Source organism: Callithrix jacchus, chromosome 22 (assembly GCF_049354715.1).
Source record: "Callithrix jacchus isolate 240 chromosome 22, calJac240_pri, whole genome shotgun sequence".
Taxonomy (NCBI): domain Eukaryota; kingdom Metazoa; phylum Chordata; class Mammalia; order Primates; family Cebidae; genus Callithrix; species Callithrix jacchus.
This window is the reverse complement of record NC_133523.1, coordinates 20,456,269-20,481,122: the sequence shown is the minus strand read 5'-3', so window position 1 is coordinate 20,481,122 and position 24,854 is coordinate 20,456,269. Positions and strand designations below refer to the sequence as shown.

Genomic DNA, 24,854 nt, shown 5'->3' with positions numbered 1-24,854 from the left:
TTCTAGGCAAGAGAACTGGTTTCAGGCTGTGCCAGGACAAAGCTACATACATTATAAAGACAGTGACAAGCAGCTTGTTCTCAATATCCAAATCTCAAAAATTAGAATATATACAAAATATTAGGGCAACATGGCCCATCAAAAACATTATCAAGCTTTCGGTAAGTAATCATAAAAATATGAAGATGTATGAACTATATTTAAAAATTTAAAATAAATACTATACAATAAGTGAAATAGAAAAAAGACAACTTAAAAATCAGAAAAAAAATAACAAAAATAATATCAAAAAACATAAATTATGGAGATAAAAAGTCAGGGACAAGAAGAGAATCTTCAGAACTGAAAGATAAAATCATGTGTCATTTATAAGAATAGTCTTATGAGATAACCAATGAACTTTTAAAAAAAATTCGTTAGACCTGAATGGAACTGGGTAATATAGTCAAAGTCTTGAAAAAAAATAGCTGTTCAGTGAGAGTAACACAAATAACAAAACTGTCCGACCACATAAAAATAAAACACCTTCCAAAATAACCTAATCCTAAGAACTTACATATCAAACCTGAAAGGAGTTCCTTCCACTGCAAATAACGTAATGTAAGAAAACAACACAAAACCCTACCAAAAAAAAAAATTCTGGGAAAGATATGTACACGCACAATAATAGCGTTCTTTAGCATTATCATAATGAGGCAGAAAACATTTTTAATCATTTTCTAAAATTTGAAAGATAAAAGCATAGAAGTGATGATAAACATCTGTTAATGAGTAGTAACATAAAAAGATATAATTAACAACATCAATATCAAACTTGAGAGCAGATGTACTGAGGAAGAATTTTTGTATGCAAATGAAGATAATGTTTTACCAGATTAAAACCGTTTTAACTTTTAGAGTTTGTATGCAATCTCAAAGGTGCCATAAAGGAAATATCTGTATAGATATATAAAAGAAAATATGAGAGAAGTGAAAGCATATCAATGCAAAAATATAAAGTGAAAAAAGGAAGACAGAGAAAATGAAAGACAAAGATACAAGAATCTAATAAAATAATAAAATAACATTCATGTTTCTCTTTCAGAAAATTAAGTAAAATTTATATACAAATTATGTGACATATTATATATAACAAACTTTCCAATCAAGCTTGCGTTTCCATAATAGTTGAGATCTAATAATAAAAAGGGACTGAAAGTTCCAAGATAAAAGTAGATTTTTTTGGTAAATATTAACCAAATGAGAGAAGAAGAGGTCAAAATGATATTACACAGCTACAAGTTAAGTCAAAACCTGTCATATATAATAAAATGTACTTTAAGTCAAAACTCCAAAGAGACAAAGAAGGACATTAAAAAATAATAGATTCAGTCACGGGAAACCTATGACAAATTTGTACATGTATGTGTATCTCACATTAAGGTTCAAAATATATAAAGGAAACATTGACAGGACTGCAGAAACACAGAGAGTAATATAATTATAGTAGAATATTTCAATATCCCACTTCCTGTAATTGAAAGAAAAGAATACTAGTGAGGAAACAGAAAACTTGAAGGCAGTATAAAACAATTATTTCTTAACATTAAAGGTATAGAAAGCTCAACATCAAGAATACACACCCTTCTCATTAGCTTAACACTCTCCTTAAAAGAACCACCTGTTAGGTCAAAAAAGAAGTCTTAATACATTTTTTAAAACTGAAACTATACTATATGGGTTACTTTCTATGGCCAAAATGCAATGAGAGTATAAAACAATAAAAGAAAAAAATGGAAAAATTCACAAATGTATAGAAATTAACACACATTTGAGTGTGCTATTGTTCAAAGGTTGAAATAATTAACATTGCTCAATGTAATCTACAGAGTTAATGTAATGTTTTTCAAATTTTTCAAAAAAATAGAAACAACAACTCCAAAAGTATATGAAATCTCAAGAGACAATAAAGGACCCAACAATATTCAAAACAAGAAAATTGCTGAAGGTATGAGTTTCTTATTTCAAAACACATTGCAAAGCTACAAAACTAAAATAATTCTGTAAGAATATAAAGTTAATTAAGTATACTGTAAGCCAACAACAACAAAAATAATATAAAGTTAATTAAGTATACTGTAGGCCAACAACAACAAAAATAATATAAAGTTAATGGCCGGGCGCGGTGGCTCACACCTATAATCCCAGCACTTTGGGAGGCCGAGGCGGGTGGATCACGAGGTCAAGAGATCAAGACCATCCTGGTCAACAAGGTGAAACCCCGTCTCTACTAAAAATACAAAAATTAGCTGGGCATGGTGGTGCGCACCTGTAGTCCCAGCTACTCGGGAGGCTGAGGCAGGAGAATTGCTTGAACCCAGGAGTCAGAGGTTGCAGTGAGCCGAGATCGTGCCATTGCACTCCAGTCTGGGTAAAAACAGCGAAACTCTGTCTCAAAAAAAAAATATTTATATATAAAGTTAAGAAAGTAGAATGCAGCACATGTATAAACTTCCACATATTCGGTCATACAGTCACTTGCATACCCATAATTATTGCAGCAGTGTCACTGAAAGCTAGTAGGTACAAGCAATGCAAATTTCTGTCACCAAATTATTCAGCAAATATAATTTGACGTATAAATATACAGGAATATCACTTTGCAAAAAGCAAAAAATTTCACTAAAGATAAATCTTTATGACATTATTCAAAATGAAATGAGCCAGTCACAATAATTCAGAGATTGGATGATATGTAAAAGTTATATTCAGAAACAAAACAGTGGTGTTTCAAAAGGGCCACAAAACGGGAATAACTGGTGGTTGTTTAATGTATATTGAGATTTACCTTTGCAAGATCAAAACATTTTAGCAATATGTTTTATGACAGTGTCAGTATCATTAATAAGACTATGCTAAATATATTTAAATATTTTGGGCAGGGTGCAGTAGCTCATGTCTGTAATCCCAGCACTTTAGGGGGCTGAGGAAAGTGGATCACTTGAGGTCAGGAGTTCAAGACCAGCCTGGCCAACATGGTGAAACCCAGTCTCTGCTAAAAAAGAAAACACACAAAAAAATTGGCTGGACATGATTGTGCCCACCTGTAATCCCAGCTACTTGGAAGGCTGAGGCCAAGAATTGTTTGAACCCAGAAGGCAGAGGTTGCAGTGAGCCGAGATTGCACCACTACACTCAGCCTGGGTGAGAGAGCACAACTCCATCTCAAATAAAAAAGAAAGCAATATTTATTCTAAGTTTTGTTATGTGTTTTGGACAAGTAAAAATAAACAATAATACCTAAGAGAGATACAGATTTATCATAGTTTCAAATTATCTTTAAATCCAAAACTGCTTCTCCCACACAAAAATAATACAGATTCACAATAATACAGAAATTGTAATGTCAAAATTAGGAGGATTTATATGACTCCTCACTTAGAATTAAACAACCATTCACAAAAAACCCACACAGCAAATACACAAGTTATAAAAAAAAAATACAGGAATAATATTTATACAGACAAACAGAGATAATTATATCAGCAATAGACTTATGGCTGATTCATATTTGATTTATTCAACAGTGTCTTAAATTGTTTAGACTTAAATACTGTCATACACAGTATTATAAACTAGATAATCAAAACACAATTAACTGATATGAGGTGGCAAACCCTAGAATATATAACACAAAAATATAAAATTGTACAGAATACAAAACTTATTTGGCATCATCAAGTCGATCAATATATTCATGAAAGGAATCCTAGAATATATGTCAAAAGTAGTATGAGGACACTTGAAGGTAAATAAAAGCTGCGAACTTTCCAAATTTTGATGTAATAAAAATTTTTTAACCAATAATGCTTGGTTCAAAATTATTTTACTTCAAAAACAAGATGAAAATAAAGACTTCAAAAACAAAAAGTGTGGTTGTTAACACGACTAGCACAGTCTTACAAAAAGTACTATATTGGCTGGGTGCACTGGCTCCCGCCTCTAATCCCAGCACTTGGGAGACTGAGGTGGGATAATTGCTTATGCTTAGGAGTTCAAGACTAGCCTGAGCAACGTGAGGAAACAGTCTCTATTTTAAAACACACACACACGCACAAAAAAAAAAAAAAAAACCTCAGTGACTCATGAATATAATCCTGCAATTTTAGGAGGCCAAGACAGTCAGATCACTTGAGACCAGGAGTTCAAGATCAGCCTGATCAACACAGTGAGACTGCATATAAACAAAGACAAACCCTAAAATGCATCCGTTCGGTTGAATATTAAAATGATGTTGGATAGCATTATAAAGCCATAGATAATTGTAAAGCTCTCCATTAAATACAAACATAGAGACACATGAAGATTTTTTTTTTTTGAGACAGGATCTTACTCTATTGCCAGACTGGAGTACAGTGGCATGATCTCAGCTCACCAAAACCTCCTCCTCCCAGGCTCAAGCGATTCTCCTGCCTCAGCCTCCGAAGTAGCTGGGGAAGGCGCCACCATGCCCAGCTACTTTTTTTTTTTCTTTTGTATTTTTAGTAGAGACAGAGTTTCACCATGTTGGCCAGCTCGTCTCCCACTCCTGACCTGAATCCACCTGCCTCAGCCGTGCAAACTGGTAGGATCACAGGCGTGAGCCACCACACCCAGGTAAAAATTCTTTACTATCATAATGATGGTATATAAATCCTTAGAGTTACACTTTTTAATAACTGAAAAATATAGAGGTATAGTTTTTGTATTAAATTGAAGTAGTTATGAGATTAAAATATATTGTTTTTTTGAGACTGAGTTGCCCTCTTGCTGCCTGGAGTGCAATGATGGGATCTCGGCTCACTGCTACCTCGGGTTCAAGCAGTTCTCCTGCCTTAGCCTCCCAAGTAGCTGGGATCACAGGCATGTGCTACCATGCCCAGCTAATTTTGTATTTTTAGTAGAGATTGCATTTCTCTATGTTGGTAAATTCCACAATTTACCAGGAATCCATACATATTATTGAAATGAACTAACCTGACTCCATCTTAGAAATAAGTCTGACAAGCTCCAGCTTAGCTTCTCCCTCCCTCAGTCACACTGTATTCAGAGCCTTGAACTGCTGAGGTTTGGGTCACACTGTTCTCAGTACTTGTAACCGAGGTAACCATGTCCTGCTTGGAAAGTCTACCTGCTATTGTGAATACCCGCTTTGTGATTGATTATATGGAAATACTCTTAGTAATTAGCAATCATGAGAACCTCCACCTCCCCTGGTTACCAGTTTCCTCCCCTAACTTGTTTATTCTGCTTCTGTAAACTTCCGCTTTGCTCCCTTACCCTAAGCAACACATAAAAGGAAATCAAACCCCTTCCTTGGGGCCAAGAGAATTTTGAGTGTTAGCTGCCTCTTGGTCACCAGCAATAAAGGACTCACAATGAGAACTCAGAGTGTGGCACTTTCTCTAACTCGCTCAGATATAACATTATATCCATCTGTATGTGTCTGTGTGTGTGTGTGTGTGTGTGTGTGTGTGTGGACACACACACACACACACACACACAAAATATCCTTTTTTTTTTTTGAGGCAGAGTTTTGCTATTGTTACCCAGACTGGAGTGCAATGGCATGATCTCGGCTCACCGCAACCTCCACCTCCTGGGTTCAGGCAATTCTCCTGCCTCAGCCTCCCGAGTAGCTGGGACTACAGTCGCACACCACCATGCCCAGCTAATTTTTGTATTTTTAGTAGAGACGGGGTTTTACCTTGTTGACCAGGATGGTCTCGATCTCTTGACCTCGTGATCCACCCGCCTCAGCCTCCCCAAGTGCTGGGATTATAGGCATGAGCCACCGCGCCCGGCCAATATTCTTACACACACACACACACACACACACACACACACCAGAGCTCAAAAAATATATGAAGCAAATACGGACACAAGTGAAGTAAGAAATATATAGCAACATCATAATTGTAAACATCAAGACCCCATTTGCAGTAATAAATAAAAAAACAAAAAACTTAGACAACAACATAGACTGTATTTATTATTCTGCATATAGAGAAATACCTGAGAGTAGATAATTTATAAAGATAAAAGGGTCAGGCGTGGTGGTTCACACCTGTAATCCCAGCACTTTGGGATTACCGAGGCAGGCAGATCACAAGGTCAGGAGCTCAAGACCAGCCTGGCCAATATAGTGAAACCCTGTCTCTATTAAAAATACAAAAATTAGCCAAGTGTCGTGGTGCACACCTGTAATCCCAGCTAATTGGGAGGCTGAGGCAGGAGAATCAATTGAACCTGGAAGGCAGATGCTGCAGTGAGACAAGAAAGTGCCACTGCACTCCAGCCTAGGCGACAGAGCGAGACTCCAGCTCAAAAAAAAAAGAAAAAAGGTTTGGCTCACAGTTCCAAAGACTATACAACAAGTGTGAAGTGTGTGCCAGCATCTGCCTCCTGTGAGGTTTTCAGGACTTACAATCATGACGGAAGGCAAAAAGTAACTGGACTAATCACATGGTAAGTAAGAGAGTAACTGTGAGGTGAAGGATCCAGGTTCTCTTAATAAACCAGCTCTCATTTGAGTAGAGTGTAACCTTTCTGATTGCCAAGAGGATGGTGTCAAGCCATTCATGAGGAATTTGCCCCTAATGACCTGAACATCTCCCACCAGGTTCCACATCCAACACTGAGGATTACATTACAGCATGAGGCGCACATCCAAACCACATCACAGAACAACTAGGCTTAGCAGGCATGTACAAAACTTTCCAGTCAAAAGCAAGATAAGGCCAGGCGTGGTGGCTCATGCCTGTAATCCCAACACTTTGGGAGGCTAAGGCAGGTGGATCAAAAGGTCAGGAGTTCAAGACCAGCCTGGCCAATATGGTGAAACCCCGTCTCTACTAAAAATACAAAAATTAGCTGGACACGGTGGGACATGAATGTAGTCCCAGCTATTCGGGAGACTGAGGCAGCAGAATGCTTTGAACCCAGGAGGCAGAAGTTGCATTAAGCCAAGACTGCACCACTGTACTTTAGCTGGGGTGACAGAGCGAGACTGTCTCAAAAAATGAAAAAGCAAGATAATACACATATTCATATTTTCACCTGGTATATTCTGTTAGGACACATACCAAATCTTATTAAATTTAGGAATATCAGCTGGGTGCAGTGGCTCATGACTATAATCCCAGCACTCTGAGAGACCAAGGTGGAAGGATCACTTGTCTGAGACTGAGATCATTATGGGCAACATAGTGAACACCTGACCCTACTACTAATAAAACAAACCAGAAGGCCAGGCGCGGTGGCTCAAGCCTGTAATCCCAGCACTTTGGGAGGCCGAGGCGGGTGGATCACGAGGTCAACACATTGAGACCATCCTGGTCAACATGGTGAAACCCCGACTCAACTAAAAATACAAAAAATTAGCTGGGCATGGTGGCATGTGCCTGTAATCCCAGCTACTCAGGAAGCTGAGGCAGGAGAATCGCCTGAACCCAGGAGGTGGAGGTTGCGGTGAGCCGAGATCACGCCATTACACGCCTGGGTAACAAGAGCGAAACTCCGTGTCAAAAAATAAATAAATAAATAAAACAAACCAGGAATGATAGTATGTCTATAATTCCAGCTCAAGAGGCTGAGGTGGAAGGATCACTTGAGTATAGCAGGTTGAGACTGCAGTGAGCCAAGATCATGCCAGTGCACTATAGCCTTGTTGATGGAGTTAAGATCTTGTCTTTTTTTTTTTTTTACAGAGACAGGGTTTCACCATGTTGGTCAGGCTGGTCTTCAACTCCTGACTTCAGGTGATCTGCCCATCTCGGCCTCCCAAAGTTCTGGGATTACAGGCATGAGCCACTGTACACAGCCAAGATCCTGTCTTAAAACAAAAACACCAAATAAAGAAGACCAAAAGTAGACAGTATATGTTTTTTCACCAAAACTGGATGAAACTAGAAATTAACAGCAAAAGCAAAACTGGCAAATACAAATATATATGAAAATAAAGGAAAACTCAGGACGGGCACAGTGGCTTACGCCTGTAATCCCAGCACTTTGGGAAGGTGAGGCAGGCAGATCACCTGAGGTCAGAATTCGAAAACAGCCTGACCAACATGGAGAGACCCTGTCTCAACTAAAAATACAAAACTAGTTGGGCGTGGTGGCACATGCCTGTAATCGCAGCAACTCGAGAGGCTGAAGCAGGAGAATCACTTGAACCAAAAAGGTGGAGGTTGCAGTGACCAAGATCCAGCCATTGCACTCCAGCCTGGGCAACAAGACCAAAAATGCTGTCTCAAAAAAAAAAAAGGAAAGAAAAGAAATTATTTAACATATTCTTGCTCAAGGGTCAAAAAATTTAATTTTCCAAAGATATTAATATGACCTACAGTGGTAAACAAATTCAATATGATCTCGGTAACAATCCCAATGCACAGCTTTTAACAGAAATATAATTTAAAATTGTTTAATTTAATAATAAACTATGGACAAATACCCATAAATAAAAACAAAGAGGCATTATACTTCCTGATTTTAAAACATATTAAGGGCCGGGAGCGGTGGCTCAAGCCTGTAATCCCAGCACTTTGGGAGGCCGAGGCGGGTGGATCACGAGGTCAAGAGATGGAGACCATCCTGGTCAACATGGTGAAACCCCATCCCTACTAAAAATACAAAAAATTAGCTGGGCATGGTGGCATGTGCCTGTAATCCCAGCTACTAGGGAGGCTGAGGAAGGAGAATTGCCCGAACCCAGGAGGCGGAGGTTGTGGTGAGCCGAGATCGCGCCATTGCACTCCAGCCTGGGTAACAAGAGCGAAACTCCGTCTCAAAAAAAAATAACATATTAAAACCTACAATAACAAAAACAATGTGGTACTGCTACAAAGATAAATGGATAAAAGAATAGAATGGAGAACACAGAAATGAACCCTTCTATATATGACCAAGTGATCTTCACATGAGCAAACAATGAGAAAAAGATGATCTCATCAAAAAATAGTATTACCCACAGCCAATATCATACTGAATAGGCAAAAACTGGAAGCATTCCCTTTGAAATCTGGCACTAGACAAGGATGCCCTCTCTCCCCACTCCTATTCAATATAGTATTGGAAGTTCTAGCCAGAGCAATCAGGCAAGAAAAAGAAATAAAGGGTATTCAGTTAGGAAAGGAGGAAGTCAAATTGTCTCTATTTGCAGACAACATGATTGTATATTTAGAAGACCCCATCATCTCAGCCCAAAATCTCCTGAAACTGATAAGCAACTTCAGCAAAGTCTCAGGATACAAAATCAATGTGCAAAACTCATAAGCATTCCTCTACACCAATAACAGACTTAAAGAGAGCCAAATCAAGAATGCACTGCCATTCACGATTGCTACAAAGAGAATAAAATATCTAGGAATACAACTAACAAGGAATGTAAAGGAACTCTTCAAGGAGAACTGCAAACCACTGCTCAATAAGAGGGGACACAAACAGATGGAGAAACATTCCATGCCCATGGTTTGGAAGAATCAATATCGTGAAAATGGCCATACTGCCCAAAGTAATTTATAGATTCAACGCTATCCCCATTAAGCTACCAATGGCCTTCACAGAACTGGAAAAAAAAACCCACCTTAAACTTCATATGAAACCAAAAAAGAGCCTGCATAGCCAAGTCAATTCTTTTTTTGTTTTGTTTTTTGAGACGAAGTTTCGCTCTTGTTACCCAGGCTGAAGTGCAATGGTGAGATCTCAGCTCACCGCAACCTCTGCCTCCTGGGTTCAGGCAATTCTCCTACCTCAATCTCCTGAGTAGCTGGGATTACAGGCACATGCCACCATGCCCAACTTATTTTTTGTATTTTTAGTAGAGACGGGGTTTCACCATGTTGACGAGGATGGTCTCAATCTCTTGACCTCGTGATCCACCCACCTCGGCCTCCCAAAGTGCTGGGATTACAGGCTCAAGCCACCGCACCCGGCCTAGCCAAGTCAATTCTAAGCAAAAAGAACAAAGCTAGAGGCATCACACTACCTGACTTCAAACTATACTACAAGGCTACAGTAATCACAACAGCATGGTACTGGCACCAAAACAGAGATATAGACCAATGGAACAGAACAGAGGCCTCAGAGGCAACACCACTCATCTACAACCATCTGATCTTTGACAAACCTTACAAAAACAAGCAATGGGGAAAGGATTCCTTGTTTAATAAATGGTGTTGGGAAAACTGGCTAGCCATGTGCAGAAAGCAGAAACTGGACCCCTTCCTGACAGCCCACACTAAATTAACTCCAGACAGATTAAAGACTTAAACATAAGACCTAACACCATAAAACCCTAGAAGAAAATCTAGGCAAAACCATTCAGGACATAAGCATAGGCAAGGACTCCATGAGTAAAACACCAAAAGTATTGGCAACAAAAGCCAAAGTAGACAAATGGGACCTATTAAACTCCAGAGCTTCTGCACAGCAAAAGAAATGATCATTAGAGTGAATTGGCAACCAACAGAACAGGAAAAAATTTTTGCAATCTACTCATCTGCCAAAGGGCTAATATCCAGAATCTACAAAGAACTAAAACAGATTTACAAGAAAAAAACAAACAAGCCCATTCAAAAGTGGGCGAAGATATCAAAAGACGCTTTACGAAAGACATATATGAGGCCAACACATAAGAAAAAATGCTCATCATCACTGGTCAGTAGAGAAATGCAAATCAAAATTACATTGAGATACCATCTCACGCCAGTTAGAAAGGTGATCATTAAAAACTCTGGAGACAAATGCTGGAGAGGATGTGGAGAAATAGGAACACTTTTACACCATTGGTGGGAGTATAAATTAGTTCAACCATTGTAGAAGACAGTGTGGCAATTCCTCAAGGACCTAGAAATAGAAATTCCATTTGACACAGCAATCCCATTACTGGGTATATATCCAGGGGAATATAAATCATTCTGTTATAAGGACACATGCACACGAATGTTCATTGCAGCACAGTTTACGATAGCAAAGAATTAGAACCAACCCAAATGCCCATCGATGATAGACTGGACAGGGAAAATGTAGCAGATATACACCATGGAATACTATGCAAGCCATAAAGAATGATGAGGTCATGTCCTTTGTAGGGACATGGATGAACCTGGAAACTACCATTCTCAGCAAACTGACACAAGAACAGAAAATCAAACACCACATGTTCTCACTCAGAGGCGGGTGTTGAACAATGAGAACACATGGACACAGGGTGGGGAGCATCACACACTGAGGTCTGTGGTAGGGAACTAGGGAAAAGACAGCAGGAGATGGGGAGTTGGGGCGGTATAACATGGGGAGAAATGCCAAATATAGGTGATGGGGAAAAAGGCATCAAACCACATTGCTCTGTATGTACCTATGCAAAAATCCTGCATGTTCTTCACATGTACCCCAAAACCTAAAACGCAATAAAAAAAAAAATAATAATATATATATATATATAAAACTGGATATCTACAATGATAAAGGGAATGAATATTCCCTTGAACCATATACAAAAAATATTATAAATAAAATATTTAAGACATAAAAGATAAATCTTAATATATAAAAAAGATATGATATTGGCTTTTGCAAAGTTTTCTTAGAATGACATTAAATGTGTGAGCAAAAACAACGACAAAAAAACAGAAAAATGTAACTGCACTGTACTTCAAAATTTCTGCACATCAAAAAAAAAAAAAAATTTTCAATACACAATCCCTCCTAGAAATAGGTAAAAATATTTGCAAATCACATGTGATAGGAGTTAATATTCAGAATATATAAACAACTCTTAAAACAATAAAGTTTAATAACTTGATTTGCAAAAAAACAAATAATACAGCTAAATTTTTATCAAAAGAGGTACACAAGGCCAGGCGCGATGGCTCACGCCTATAGTCCCAGCACTTTGGGAGGCCAAGGCAGGCAGATCATGACGTCAAGAGTTTGAGACCAACCTGAGCAATATAGTAAAACATTGTCTCTACCAAAAAATATAAAAATTAGCTGGGCATGTTGGTGTGCACCTGTGCTTCCAGCCACTTGAGAGTCTGAGGCAGGAGAATCACTTGAATCCAGGGGGTGGAAGTTGCAGTGAGTTGAGACTGTGCCACTACACTCCAGTCTGGGCAACAGAGCAAGATTTCATCTCAAAAAACAAAAAATAAAACAAAAACAACACAACAAAAGATACACAAGTGAGAAAAAGCACTTGAAAGGAAATGTGAAATTAATATTTTGTAGAGAAACATAAAATAACAATAAGAAACAAAACTGCCTCACACTCATCAGAATGGGTACTTTTTAAATTAAGACAAAACTTTGCTCTTGTTCCCCAGGCTGTGGTGCAATGGCACGGCCTCGGCTCACTGCAACCTCTGCCTCCCAGGGTCAAGTAATGCTACCCCCTCAGCCTCCTAAGTAGCTGGAATCACAGGTGCCCACCTCTGTATCTGGCTAATTTTTGTATTTTTAGTAGAGACGAGGTTTCACCATGTTGGCCAGGCTGACCTCATGTGATCTGCCCACCTCGGCCACCCAAAGTGCTAGAATTACAGGCATGAGCCACAGCGTCCAGCCTAAATTTTTAAAAACACCAAATCCATTGATGTTACAATGAAAATAAAATTTAAACATTCATGTTTATTGTATCAGTATTCACAAAAGCCAAACCAAAAGGCTGAAGCAACACAGATGTCCCTTGATTTATAAACACATCAAAAAATGTAACATATACATACAATGGAATACTACTCAGTCTTAAAAAAGAAAATTTTGGACGGGCGTGGTGGCTTAAGCCTGTAATCACAGCACTTTGCGGGGCCGAAGCGGGCAGATCACTAGGACTCCTGTTCAAGGCCAGCCTGGCCACGATGGTGAAATCCTGTCTCTACCATAAATACAAAAATTAGCCAGGTGCAGTGGTGGGCACCTGTAATCTCAGCTTCGTGGGAGGTTGAGGCAGCAGAATCGCTTGAACCCAGGAGGTGGAGGTTGTAGTGAGCCAAGATTGCGCCACTGCACTACAGCTTGGGCAACAAGGGTGAAACTCCAACTCAAAAAAGAAAATAAATAAAATAAAATTTAAAAATTTGAAAAGAAAAATTTGTCACATTTTAAGTAAACTTTTAGAATATTATGTCACCTGAATAAGCCAGTAACAATATAATAGTATATGATTCCACTTATGACATACCTCAAGTGGTCATAAAAACAGAAAGGGGAAAGGTGTTTGTCAAGGGCTGCAGAGACAGTAAAATAGATTTTTGTAACTGAATGGGGTATCGACTTTTAGTTTCACAAGATAGAAAATTTTTAGAAGTCTTTTGCATAATAATGTGAACATACTTTTTTTTTTTTTAGACACAGTTTTGCTCTGTTGCCAGGTGCCAGGCTCCAGGCTGAGTGCAGTGGCAGGATCTCGGTTCACTGAGACCTCCACCTCCCCAGTTCAAGCAATTCTCCTGCCTCAGCCTCCCTAGTAGCTGGGACTACAGGAGCATGCCACCACACCCAGCTAACTTTTGTATTTTTAGTAGAGACAGGGTTTCACCATGTTGGCCAGGATGGTCTCAATCTCTTCACCTTGTGATCTGCCTGCCTCAGCCTCCCAAAGTGGTGGGATTACAGGCATGAGCAACCAACCGCACCTGGCCTAATGTGAATATACTTAACGTGTCTGAAATGTACAGATTCTTTTTGAGACAGAGTCTTACTCTGTCACCTAACCTGGAGTGTAGTGGAACAATTATGGTACACTTCAGCCTCAAACTCCCAGACTCAAATAATCCTCTCCACTCAATCTCCCAAGTAGCTGGGATCACAAGGTGCACATCACCATGTCTGGCTATTTTAAAAAATTTTTGTAGAGAGGGAATCATGATGTTTCCCAGGCTGGTCTCAAACTTTTGGACTCAAGTAATCTCCTGTCTTTTTTTTTTTTTTTTTTGAGATGGAGTTTTGCTCTTGTTGCCCAGGATGGATTGCAATGGAGCAATCTCGGCTCACCACAACCAACCACCACCTCCTGGGTTCAAGTGATTTTCCTGCCTTAGCCTCCTGAGTAGCTGGGATTACAGGTGCCTGTGACCACACCCGGCTAAGTTTTTGCATTTTTAGTAGAGATAGGGTTTCACTATGTTGGTCAGGCTAGTCTCGAACTCCTGACCTCAGGCGATCCACCCACCTCGGCTTCCCAAAGTGCTGGCATTACAGGTGTGAGCCACCATGCCCGGCCAATCCTCCTGTCTTAAACTCTGCAAATCCTAGGATTACAGATGTGAGCCACCACTATTTCTGACCCTGAAATGTACACTTAAATAAATTTAAGATGGTAAATTTCATGTTATATGTTTTTACAACAATTAATTTTTCTAAAGGAAAAAGTGAAAAAAAATACAGAATTATAAATCTTTCAAAAATAACCTTCAAATCATAAAAAGTGTTTCTCTCAAAGGAAATACATTATTTATCATTAAACACATGGTGAAAATAAGACTATTTCTATTACTATTCACTTAGACAAGATAAAACAACCATTGTAAATCAGCTAAGAAAGAATAGATACAAGATAAGCCATAACCAAAACTGGGATCATATTTATAGATAAATACATACACACGTATAATTAGATTGTGATAAACATATGACTAATTCATCTCTTAACTGAACCTCATATTGACTTTAAAGTATACAGAATTGCAAATTTTCTATAATTATAATACATAACTAAAAGCAAAGACCACAATATACTGATTTTAAGAAACTACACAAAAAAACACATTAATATGGAACTGCATAAAAATAATAAGAAATTCTTACTCATAAAATATGGCATGCAACATTGATAAACCACTAAAAAAGGATTTGTCGGCCAGGCATGGTGGCTCAGGCCTGTAATCCCAACGCTTTGGGAGGCCGAGGCAGGCAGATCACCTGAGGTCAGGAGTTTGAGACCAGCCTGGCTAATATGGTGAAACCCCGTTTCTACTAAAATACAAAAAATTAGCCAGGCATGGTGGTGCACACCTGTAATCTCAGCTATTGGGGAGGCTAAGGCAAGAGAATCAATTGAACCTGGAAGGCAGAGGTTGCAGTGAGCTGAGATCGCACCACTGCACTCCAGCCTGGGACACAGCAGACTCCGTCTCAAAAAAACGAAAAAAAGAAAAAGAACTTGTCTAGGTAACTACAATATTTGACTATAATTGTGTACTCATGGAAGGTAGGTATTTGAATCATTGGCATGTACTGCATAACAGCAAAATTTCAGAGAAAATGCAGTATAATTATAAATAGAAGATTATATTGAGAAACTTTAAATAAATAAGCATGTAAAAGAAACTAAATTTAATTTTTATGTTTTAAATATATGGGTTTTTTTGGGGGGGGAGACAAAGTTTCACTCTCTTGTTGCCCAGGCTGGAGTACCATGACAAGATCTCGGCTCACTGCCACCTCCGTTTCCTAGGTTCAAGAGATTCTCCTGCCTCAGCCTCCCAAGTAGCTGGGATTACAGGCATGAGCCACTGAGCACAGCAATGTATTTAGTTTTTACAAAAATTAGCTGGGCATGGTAGTGCATGCCTGTAATCTCACCTACTCAGGAGGCTGAGGCAGGAGAATTGCTTAAACCCAGGAGGCAGAGGTTGCAGTGAGCTGAGATCGCACCACTGCACTCCAGCCTGGGCGACAGAGGAAAACTCTGTCTCAAAAAAAAAAAAAAGCAGAGGGCCATCATACTTTATAATTTCAAACTATATTTCAAGACTCTAGTAATAAAAACAGGATGCAATGTGCAGAAAAATTTAAAAACCAATGGAACAGAAACCACTACTCACACACATTTCAGACATGATGCAGCGAGAGAACTTACAAATGGTTGAACTAGAGTTTCTCAAAATATGCAGATATTTGTGTGTCCCGAAAAACAATGGAAAAGGAGTCAGATTGTGCAGTCTCTTATATGCCATGAGGAGGTCTTTGGCTGTTATTGTAAGCTTGAAGGAAGATCACCAAAGGGAAAGTATAATTATTAAAGAATTTAGAAGGATAAGACATGGCTCACCCCTGTAATCCCAGCACTTTGGGAGGCTGAGGCGGGTAGGTTATCTGAGGTGAGGAGTTCGAGATCAGCCTGGCTAACATGGTGAAGTCCCGTCTCTATTAAAAACAAAAAATTAGCTGAGCATGGTAGCAGGCACCTGTAATCCCAGCTACTTGGGAGGCTGAGGCAGAAGAATTGCTTGAACCCAGGAAGCAGACAGAGGTTGCAGCTGAGATTGCGCCATTGCACTCCAGCCTGGGTGACAGAGTGAAACTCTGTCAAAAATAAAATAATAATAAAGCATAAGAGAGAAGATGTCCCCATGTTGAAGAAACAAAAACAAAAACAACCCAACTGTCCAGAAACTATTTTCTTTGGAACACAGCTTCCCAAGTCACATTTTAAGGACTGACTTTATCTTTCACCATAGGACGTCTTAGCTGTGTCATGTGTGGAATTCACTCTTACTTACCTTGAGGTTTGGCTACCATCCTATATCTCTTCATATTCCAGGGTTCTTTTCCTTTCTCCAGACACGTGATTAGGTCTACATTAGACACTGCAACACCTGTTTTTTTAAATAAATAAATAACATGAATCTTGCTCATATTGTCCAGTTATTGACTTAGTAATTTTCTCAGTAAAGAAGATGTAATAGAATATCCTAGCAAATTAATCTTAGAATACTAATTCATAACAGAAATTTTTAAATATTTAGACTTTTTTTTTTGAGACAAAGTTTTGCTCTTGTCGCCCAGGCTGGAGTGCAATGGCGTGATCTCAGCTCATCAAAACTTCCATGTCCTGGATTCAAGCTATTCTGCATCAGCCTCTCAAGTAACTGAAGTTATAGACACGTGCCATCACGCCCAGGTAATTTTGTATTTTTAGTAGAGACGGGGTTTCTCCATGTCGGTCAGGCTAGTCTTGAACTCCCAACCTCAGGTGATCTGCCTGGCTCAACCTCCCAAAGTGCTGGGATTATAGGCATGAGCCACCACACCTGGCCTGAAATATTTTTAATGTGTAGATTCTTAATTTTACTACCCGGTGCTACTGAATCAAAAATTGGTGTTGGCAATTAGATTTTAAGGTGTGGGCAACAATGTTTTATGCCACTAAATTTCTGGAACTACCATTAATCTAGAGTGAAGGACATAGATCAGCTCAGAAATGTGGGAAGTTCAGGTCAAGATAAAACATCTACATGAGGTTCCGCTTCCCCTTGTCATAGGCTCCCTCCCTTCCCCTCCCTGGTGGTCACAGGGCTCCCCACAGCTGGGCCTAGCAGTAGCAGCAACTGCTCCAACGGGTGTCTCTTCCTGCCCTGCCCTGCTTCCCCTTCCCTCCTCTCCCCTCCTTGCACCTGGCGCTGGCCTAGAATGGCTCCTAGAATGGCTCCGCAAGGCACCCCCGCCCCAAGCTCCAACCAAGGTGCCTCACTGGGGTGGAGACCTTGGCTCACCTATGGCTATTTCACAATTCTGAATTGTGTCTGATAACGGAGAAATGGAAGACAAGCCTCCAGCACCTCCTGTGGGAATGAGCAGTACCATTTTTAGCACTGGAGGCAAAGATCCTTTGTCAGCCAATCATAGTTTGAAACCTTTGCCCTCTGTTCCAGAGGAGAAAAAGCCCAGGAATAAAATCATCTCCATATTCTCAGGCAAAGAAACAGAAGTAAAAAGAAAGAAAAGGAATGGCCAGACATTTCTCCTCCATCTGATTTTGAACACACTATCCATGTTGGCTTTGATGCTGTTACAGGAGAATTCACTGGCATGCCAGAACAGTGGGCTTGATTACTACAGACCTCCAATATCACCAAACTAGAGCAAAAGAAGAATCCTCAGGCTGTGCTGGATGTCTCAAAGTTCTACGGCTCCAACACAGTGAAGCAGCAAAAATATCTGAGCTTTACTCCTCCTGAGAAAAATGGCTTCCCTTCTGCAACACCACCACTGAATGCCAAGGGACCAGAAACATCAGCAGTAGTGACAGAGGAAGATGATGATGATGATGAAGAAACCGCTCCTCCTGTTACTGCCCCAGGACCAGATCATACAAAATCAATTTACACATGGTCTGTAATTGACCGTTTCTGCACCAGTTGGTGATTCAAACGTTGATGGTGGTGCCAGGTCTTCAGACAAACAGAAAAAGAAGACTAAGATGACAGATGAAGAGATTATGGAGAAATTCAGAACTACTTTGAGCATAGGTGACCCTAAGAAACAATACACAAGATATGCAAAAATTGGTCAAGGGACTTCTGGTACATTTTCACTGCTACTGATGCATTGGGAGAGGAGGTTGCATCAAACAGATTTACAGAAACAGCCAAAGAAGGAATTGATCATTAACGATATTCTGGTGATGAAAGAATTAAAAAATCCCAACATATTTAACTTCTTGGACAATTACCTGGTAGGAGATTAATTGTTTGTGGTAATGGGAGTAACTTGCTGGTGGATCACTTACTGTCGTTGTATCAGAAACCTGTATGGATGAAGCACAGATTGCTGCTGTATGCAGAGAGTGTTTCAGGCACTGGGGTTTTTACATGCTAATCAAGTGATCCACAGAGACATCAAAAGTGACAATGTACTTTTGGGAATGGAAGGATCAGTTGCTTACTGACTTTGGTTTCTGTGCCCAGATGACCCCAGAGCAAAGCAATGGCAGTACCATGGTCAGAACACTATACTGGATAGAACCAGAGGTGGTTACGCAGAAAGCTTATGGCCGTAATGTTGACATATGGTCTCTGGGTATCATGGCTATTAAGATGGTAGACGGAGAGCCTCCACACCTTAGAGAAAATCTCTTGAGGACCTTTTACCTAATAGCAACTAATGGAATCCCAGAACTTCAGAATCCAGAGAAACTTTCCCCAATATTCCAGGACTTCTTAAATCAATGTTTGGAAATGGATGTGGAAAAAAGGGGTTCAGCCAAAGAATTATTACGGCCGCCTTTCCTGAAACTGGCCAAACCACTATCTAGCTTGACACCACATCATGGCAGCTCAAGAAGCAATGAAGAGTAACTGTCAACATCACTGCTGTGGCCTCATATTCTTTTTCCCACTTTCTAAAAAAAGTATTTTCGTATATGAAAATTATTACTTTTGGGGGTTTAAAGAAATGGTCTGCATAACCTGGATGAAAGAAGGAAATGACTATTCTCTGAAGACAACAAAGAGAAAATTGCAAAAATGAAATTATGATTTTCATATGAACCCCTTCTTGAGGGTCCAAAAGGAACTGTGGACTGAATCACCAGCCTTAGGTCTTTCAGCAAACAGCCTAACAGAGCCATTTATCAAGACTGAGATTTGCATTTTACTTTCCAGACTTTAATGTACTAGATCCCATTAATTGTCCCCTTGGGGGTATTTCCAATACTTGAATGGCAGATTTGAGTTTTTCAGAGTATGTTTCATCTGAGTCTTTCTCTCCTTCATAGCTTTCCTTTCCTTACTTCCACCTTTTAAGTTGCTGTTGAGTTTCTCATGCCTAGGCAAGTGTAACAGAAATTACGTAGCTCCTTATGCTGGCAAAGGAGCTCTATATAGTTTCACTTTGTACAAAAGTTAGGACTAGCTGTTGTTACATGTAATATTTTAGTTCAGAACTTGACCTGAAGGAAGGGAAGAAAAGTATGTGACTTTTACCTTTTTTAACAAATGTGAAAAAGTCATTTTAGTAATTTTGTGGTCGTAAGTTTGGCATTTGTTACATGTATAGAGAGAAGACTAGTAATCTATATTTATAACTAAATCATTGAGATAAAAAAAGATTCCAATTGACTACAGAAATCTTCCAATTTGGTCTTCCCTTCTGCCTGTTTTCTCTTCAGGTTTGGCTCTAGGAACCAAAGTGATTTGTTCTTGTTCCAACCTGGCTTTATGACTTTGGTTAGTGCCACTACCTTCCTCTTCTCTCCTTTTTTTCCCCTTCATTTTGGAAATAAGTTTCTGTATATGTTGCAATTTTAGATTTAGGTATGTTTTTTTTTTTCATTAACCCTCTCTCACCTCACACATACCTCCCTCCTGTGGCAAATAATATAATAACCAGTGAATTTTCAGAATTTAAAACTAGCTTTTTTTTTTTTTTTTCATTTAAAGGAGAAAAACATTTGGAACTAGCAGAGGCAGAGTGTGAGACATGAACCTTGTCGAGCTCTGATATAGTGAGACCAGATTATATTCATGAAAGAGAAATGTTAGCGTGTTATAGAGAAGCAGCTGATAACCAATCAACCGCAGACACTTGTTGGAAGTCTCATTGTCCAAGGTCATTACCAGTGCTTTATTATCTATGAGAACTTAAGTGACAGAGTATTTCTTGGTGAATTTATAGATCATTTGAGATGTTGAGTTACTTTAGTGTTTTTTTTTTTCAAATAAGCAGAGGATATTAATGTAAAAAACTGGAGAAAGAAAAATGACATGTGTGTTGATAGCAATAATTTTTTCGTTTAAAGATTCTAAAAGGTCTGAGACCTGTAGCATTAATTATTTGAGTGCCCTCTCTTTTCTCCTCCCTTCCCATCCCCTCTCTTTCTCTTCTCTTTCTTCCTCTCCTTCTCTCCTTTATTCATTGTTTTGCTTTTAGAGTAGGTATTGTTCACTTATCTGTGTTTTGGTTCTGGCATTTGTTCCCACCATCCCCTTCCCCTCAATAACTTCACCCCTGCTTGCCGCCCTGCAGTAGTACAAATCATGAATAAAAATAATTTTGCTGTTGTAGTGTACATTGGGGAAACTAGCAGGGTTTTATTTCCATTATTTTATTCCCACTATATCTATGTTAAGATATAATTATAAGGAGAGATGTGACTGTTTTGTATTGATAAAGCAGGAAAGTTTTCAGAAAAATGAGTAGATTAATGAAAGAAAAAAAAAAATCTACATGAACAAATCCCAGATTTTCCTAAAAACAGGGATCTGAAACATAAAGCATAGATTGCCAGAAAACGTTATACAACAAATAGAAATGAAACATTTAGGACATATTAGGAATTGTGTTTTGAAGTTATCCTTACCCAGGAAAACCAGGTTTCTGTAGTTCTCAACATCACATTTCTATATAAATTCTTCTGTGCTGTGTTCAGGCATTGCCACTCCTCCAGAGAGAATTCTATGGCCACATCCATAAACGTCAATGGTCTCTGAAAAACATATACACATTTACCAAGTGACCATGAAGAAGAGAATTAAATAATATCAAAAATAGTAAAACAAAACCTTATAATTTATAGTTGCTATATAATAAAGTAAATTTTGGTGTGTTGTGTACTGTTTAATATAAAACCTAACCCCCAGCTCTGCTTAAAATTAACTCCCTGTAAAACCTATCTTATCTATTCTCCCACATTCTCAGCAAAGTTCCCAGGCATCTCAGGACTCCCGTTTCTCCGGCTAACCAGCTGCAAGGTCACAGGGCAAGATAACACCCGAAGAATGTACAACGCATTTATCAAAAAGCTATTTTTTAAATGTAACGCACATCACAAGACATGTTGCAAATTAATTGTTCTTTGTTCTCACTTCTGTAAACGTGTTAGCTGCTATGTAATCCTGGATGTATAAAAGTACCCCATTCTCTTCTTTCAGGGCTCACACTTAGAATGCTAATCCTCTGAGCTGGTGGCCACCTTAATAAAATCCTGTTTCACCCATTAGTCTCTCCAGTCTCTTGGATATTCTGTAAAAACCATGGGCAGAATTTTCAATTTGACTCAAGGTGAAATGAGACACTAAAGAGAATTGTTATAACTTACAGGAGTAACTAAAATTATCTAATTAAATATTTTTTAACACAGAAATATTATCTAATATATTCTCTATGAGAAAAAAAGTGACATAAGACTTACATCAGTGAATATATGTTACGAGCATGAACGCAAAATTATTTTGTTTTTTGAGACAAAGTTTCTCTATTGTTGCTCAGGCTGGAGTGCAATGGCGTGATCTTGGCCCACTGCAACCTCTGCATCCTGGGTCCAAGCAATTCTCCTGCTCAGCCTCTGGAGTAGCTAGGATTACAGGTACATGCCACCACGCCCAGGTAATTTTTTGTAGTGACAGGGTTTCTCCATGTTGGTCAGGCTGGTCTCGAACTCCCGAACTCAGGTGATGTGCCCACCTCGTCCTCTCCCAAGTGCTGGGATTACAGGCGTGAGCCACTGTGCCCCACCCAAATACGTACTTTTTTTTTTTTTTTTTTGAGACGGAGTTTCGCTGTTGTTGCCCAGGCTGGAGTGCAATGGCGTGACCTCAGCTCACCGCAACCTCCACCTCCTGGGTTCAGGCAATTCTCCTGCCTCAGCCTCCTGAGTAGGTGGGATTACAGGCACACACCACCATGCCCAGCTAATTTTTTGTATTTTTAGTAGAGACAGGGTTTCACCATGTTGACCAGGATGGTCTCCATCTGTTGACCTCGTGATCCACCCGCCTCAGCCTCCTAAAGTGCTGGGATTACAGGCATGAGCCACTGCGTCCCACCCAAATATGTATATTTTTTACTGCTATATTTACATCCTACAAACTGAGTTGTGTACATTTTTCAGATGGAAAAAAAGTGTTGAGTTAGAAGATGCCTCTCACATTTTAATGGGTACAACAAACTGCAGATCTTGTTAATGCCGATTATTTTTTCAGAAGATCTGGAATAAAGTTTGAGTTTCTGAATTTCTAATAAGACGATCAGTAATGTCAATGTTCTGACCCAAGAAGAGTATTTAGTCAAACATCCAGTAAGCAGAAGCACCTGTGTTTTTCCCAGTTTATCTGGCCTGTAAACAAAGATGAGTGGTTTCATTTTCTAAAGGCAGGTATGTGCAAAGAAAACCAAAAAAAGAAGGGCAGCCACCAGATTAAATGTGATAATGTATACACCACATTAGCTACATAAAGATACTTAATAATGAAGAGAAAAATAATTAACTCAATAGTGAAATACATCTGTCAGGGAGCTCTTTAACCAAGTGAATCGTTAACATCAACTGCACTAGAACAGATTTATAGAAAGTGCTGATGCACACAGAAGAACACAGTATCACTGCTAGAATATCTTCCCCCAAAAGTACAGGCTGAATTTAACCACGAAGAAACATCAGTTCTATGTAAAGTTCAAGATGGAGGAGCTATCTCTCTTGTTCTGTAATTTTTCATAGTGATTTTACGTAGTATCTCTTTAGCACCCTAGAAAGCAGGTATTTCCCAGTAATTCTTTTTCAGAACTTTCCGGGTAATAAATGCCATCCTGTTCAAATAAGCATTTTAAAATTTTGTCCTTTATATAGCTAACGGAGAACACAGAGGGAACCTCAACATTACAAGTCCTCCATCTTTGCTAAGGACTTCCCAGCTCTTCCCTAATAAAGATCTTGAGAGGGCCAGGCCCCGTGGCTCACACCTGTAATCCCAGCACTTTGGGAGGCTGAGGTGGGCGGATCACAAAGTCAAGAGATCGAGACCATCCTGGCCAACTTGGTGAAACCCCGTCTCTACTGAAAAAATACAAAAATTAGCTGGGTGTGGTGGCATGTGCCTGTAGTCCCAGCTACTCGGGAGGCTGAGGTAGGAGAATTGCTTGAACCCAGGAGGCGGAGATTGCAGCGAGCCAAGATTGCGCCACTGTACTTCAGCCTGGTGACACAGCAAGACTCTGTCTCAAAAAAAAAAAAAAAAATCGAGAATCCACTCTTTCTCATGTTCAATATCCATATCCACAACTCACTGCAACCTCCGCCTCCCAGGTTCAAGCCATTCTCCTGCCTCAGCCTCCTGAGTAGCTGGGATTACAGGCATGCACCATCACACCTGGCTAATTTTTATATTTTTAGTAGAGACATGGTTTCACCATCCTGGCCAGGCTGGTCTCAAACTCCTGGCCTTGTGATCCACCCGCCTTGGCCTCCCAAAATGCTGGGATTACAGGCATGTTCCACCATGCCTGGCCTAATTTTTAACAAAAATTTCTTTTCTTTGAGAGGGAGTCTTGCTCTGTTGCCCAGGATGGAGTGCAGTGGTGCGATCTAGACTCACTGCAACCTCCGCCTCCCAGATTCAAGCCATTATCCTGCCTCAGCCTCCTGAGTAGCTGGGATTACAGGCATGCACCATCACGCCTGGCTAATTTTTCTATTTTTAGTAGAGACGGGGTTTTGCCATGTTGGTCAGGCTGGTCTTGAACTCCTGATGTCAGATGATCTGCCTGCCTCGGCCTCCCAGAGTGCTGGGATTATAGGAGTGAGCCACCATGCCTGGCCTTTAACAAACATTTCCAAATATTTAGAAAATATCTTATTTTGTAACTTCTTAATTTCACTACCTGATAATACTGAATCAAAAATTAGGTTGGCCATTAGATTTTAAGTTGTGGGAAATAATATTTTATGACACTTTATTTCTGGAATTATCACTAATCCAGAGTGAAAGACACAGATTAGCTCAGAAATGTGAAAAGTTCAGGTCAAGATGAAACATCTTGAAAAAATTTCTTTAGTCCACCAAAAAAATCTCCAAGATTTCTGAAAACAGGAAATCTGAAATTCATCAATGCAATGCACAAATTACCAAAACACATTCTACAAAAAAGAAAAATGAAATCTTTAGGGTATATTAGGAATTGTATATTGAAGTTATGCTCACCCAGGAAGACCAGGTTTCTGTAGTTCTCTAACATCACATTCCTATATAAATTCTGCTGTGCAGTGTCCAGGCATTGCCACTCCTCCAGACAGAATTCTATGGCCACATCCATAAATGTCAATGTCCCTAGAAAATACA

The 24,854-nt window shown here is 39.4% G+C and overlaps 1 protein-coding gene and 1 pseudogene across 2 annotated transcripts in view; one reads left to right on the top strand and one right to left on the bottom strand.

Annotated features, from left to right (window-relative positions):
• LOC128930479 (serine/threonine-protein kinase PAK 2 pseudogene) overlaps positions 1 to 20,799 on the top strand; it is a 28,718-nt pseudogene extending 7,919 nt beyond the window's left edge. Inside the window, exons 3-5 of the transcript XR_013531310.1 lie at positions 4,525 to 4,635; positions 16,807 to 16,921; positions 17,673 to 20,799. The product of XR_013531310.1 is annotated as a serine/threonine-protein kinase PAK 2 pseudogene (transcript). The remainder of the gene's footprint in view (positions 1 to 4,524; positions 4,636 to 16,806; positions 16,922 to 17,672) is intronic.
• Positions 1 to 24,798, bottom strand: part of LOC100409198 (uncharacterized) — a 28,907-nt gene extending 4,109 nt beyond the window's left edge. The window contains 3 exon segments of the mRNA XM_078362070.1: positions 16,521 to 16,616; positions 21,101 to 21,226; positions 24,717 to 24,798. The gene's annotated coding sequence lies outside the window, so the exon portion shown is untranslated.
• Between the last annotated feature and the right edge of the window lie 56 nt (positions 24,799 to 24,854).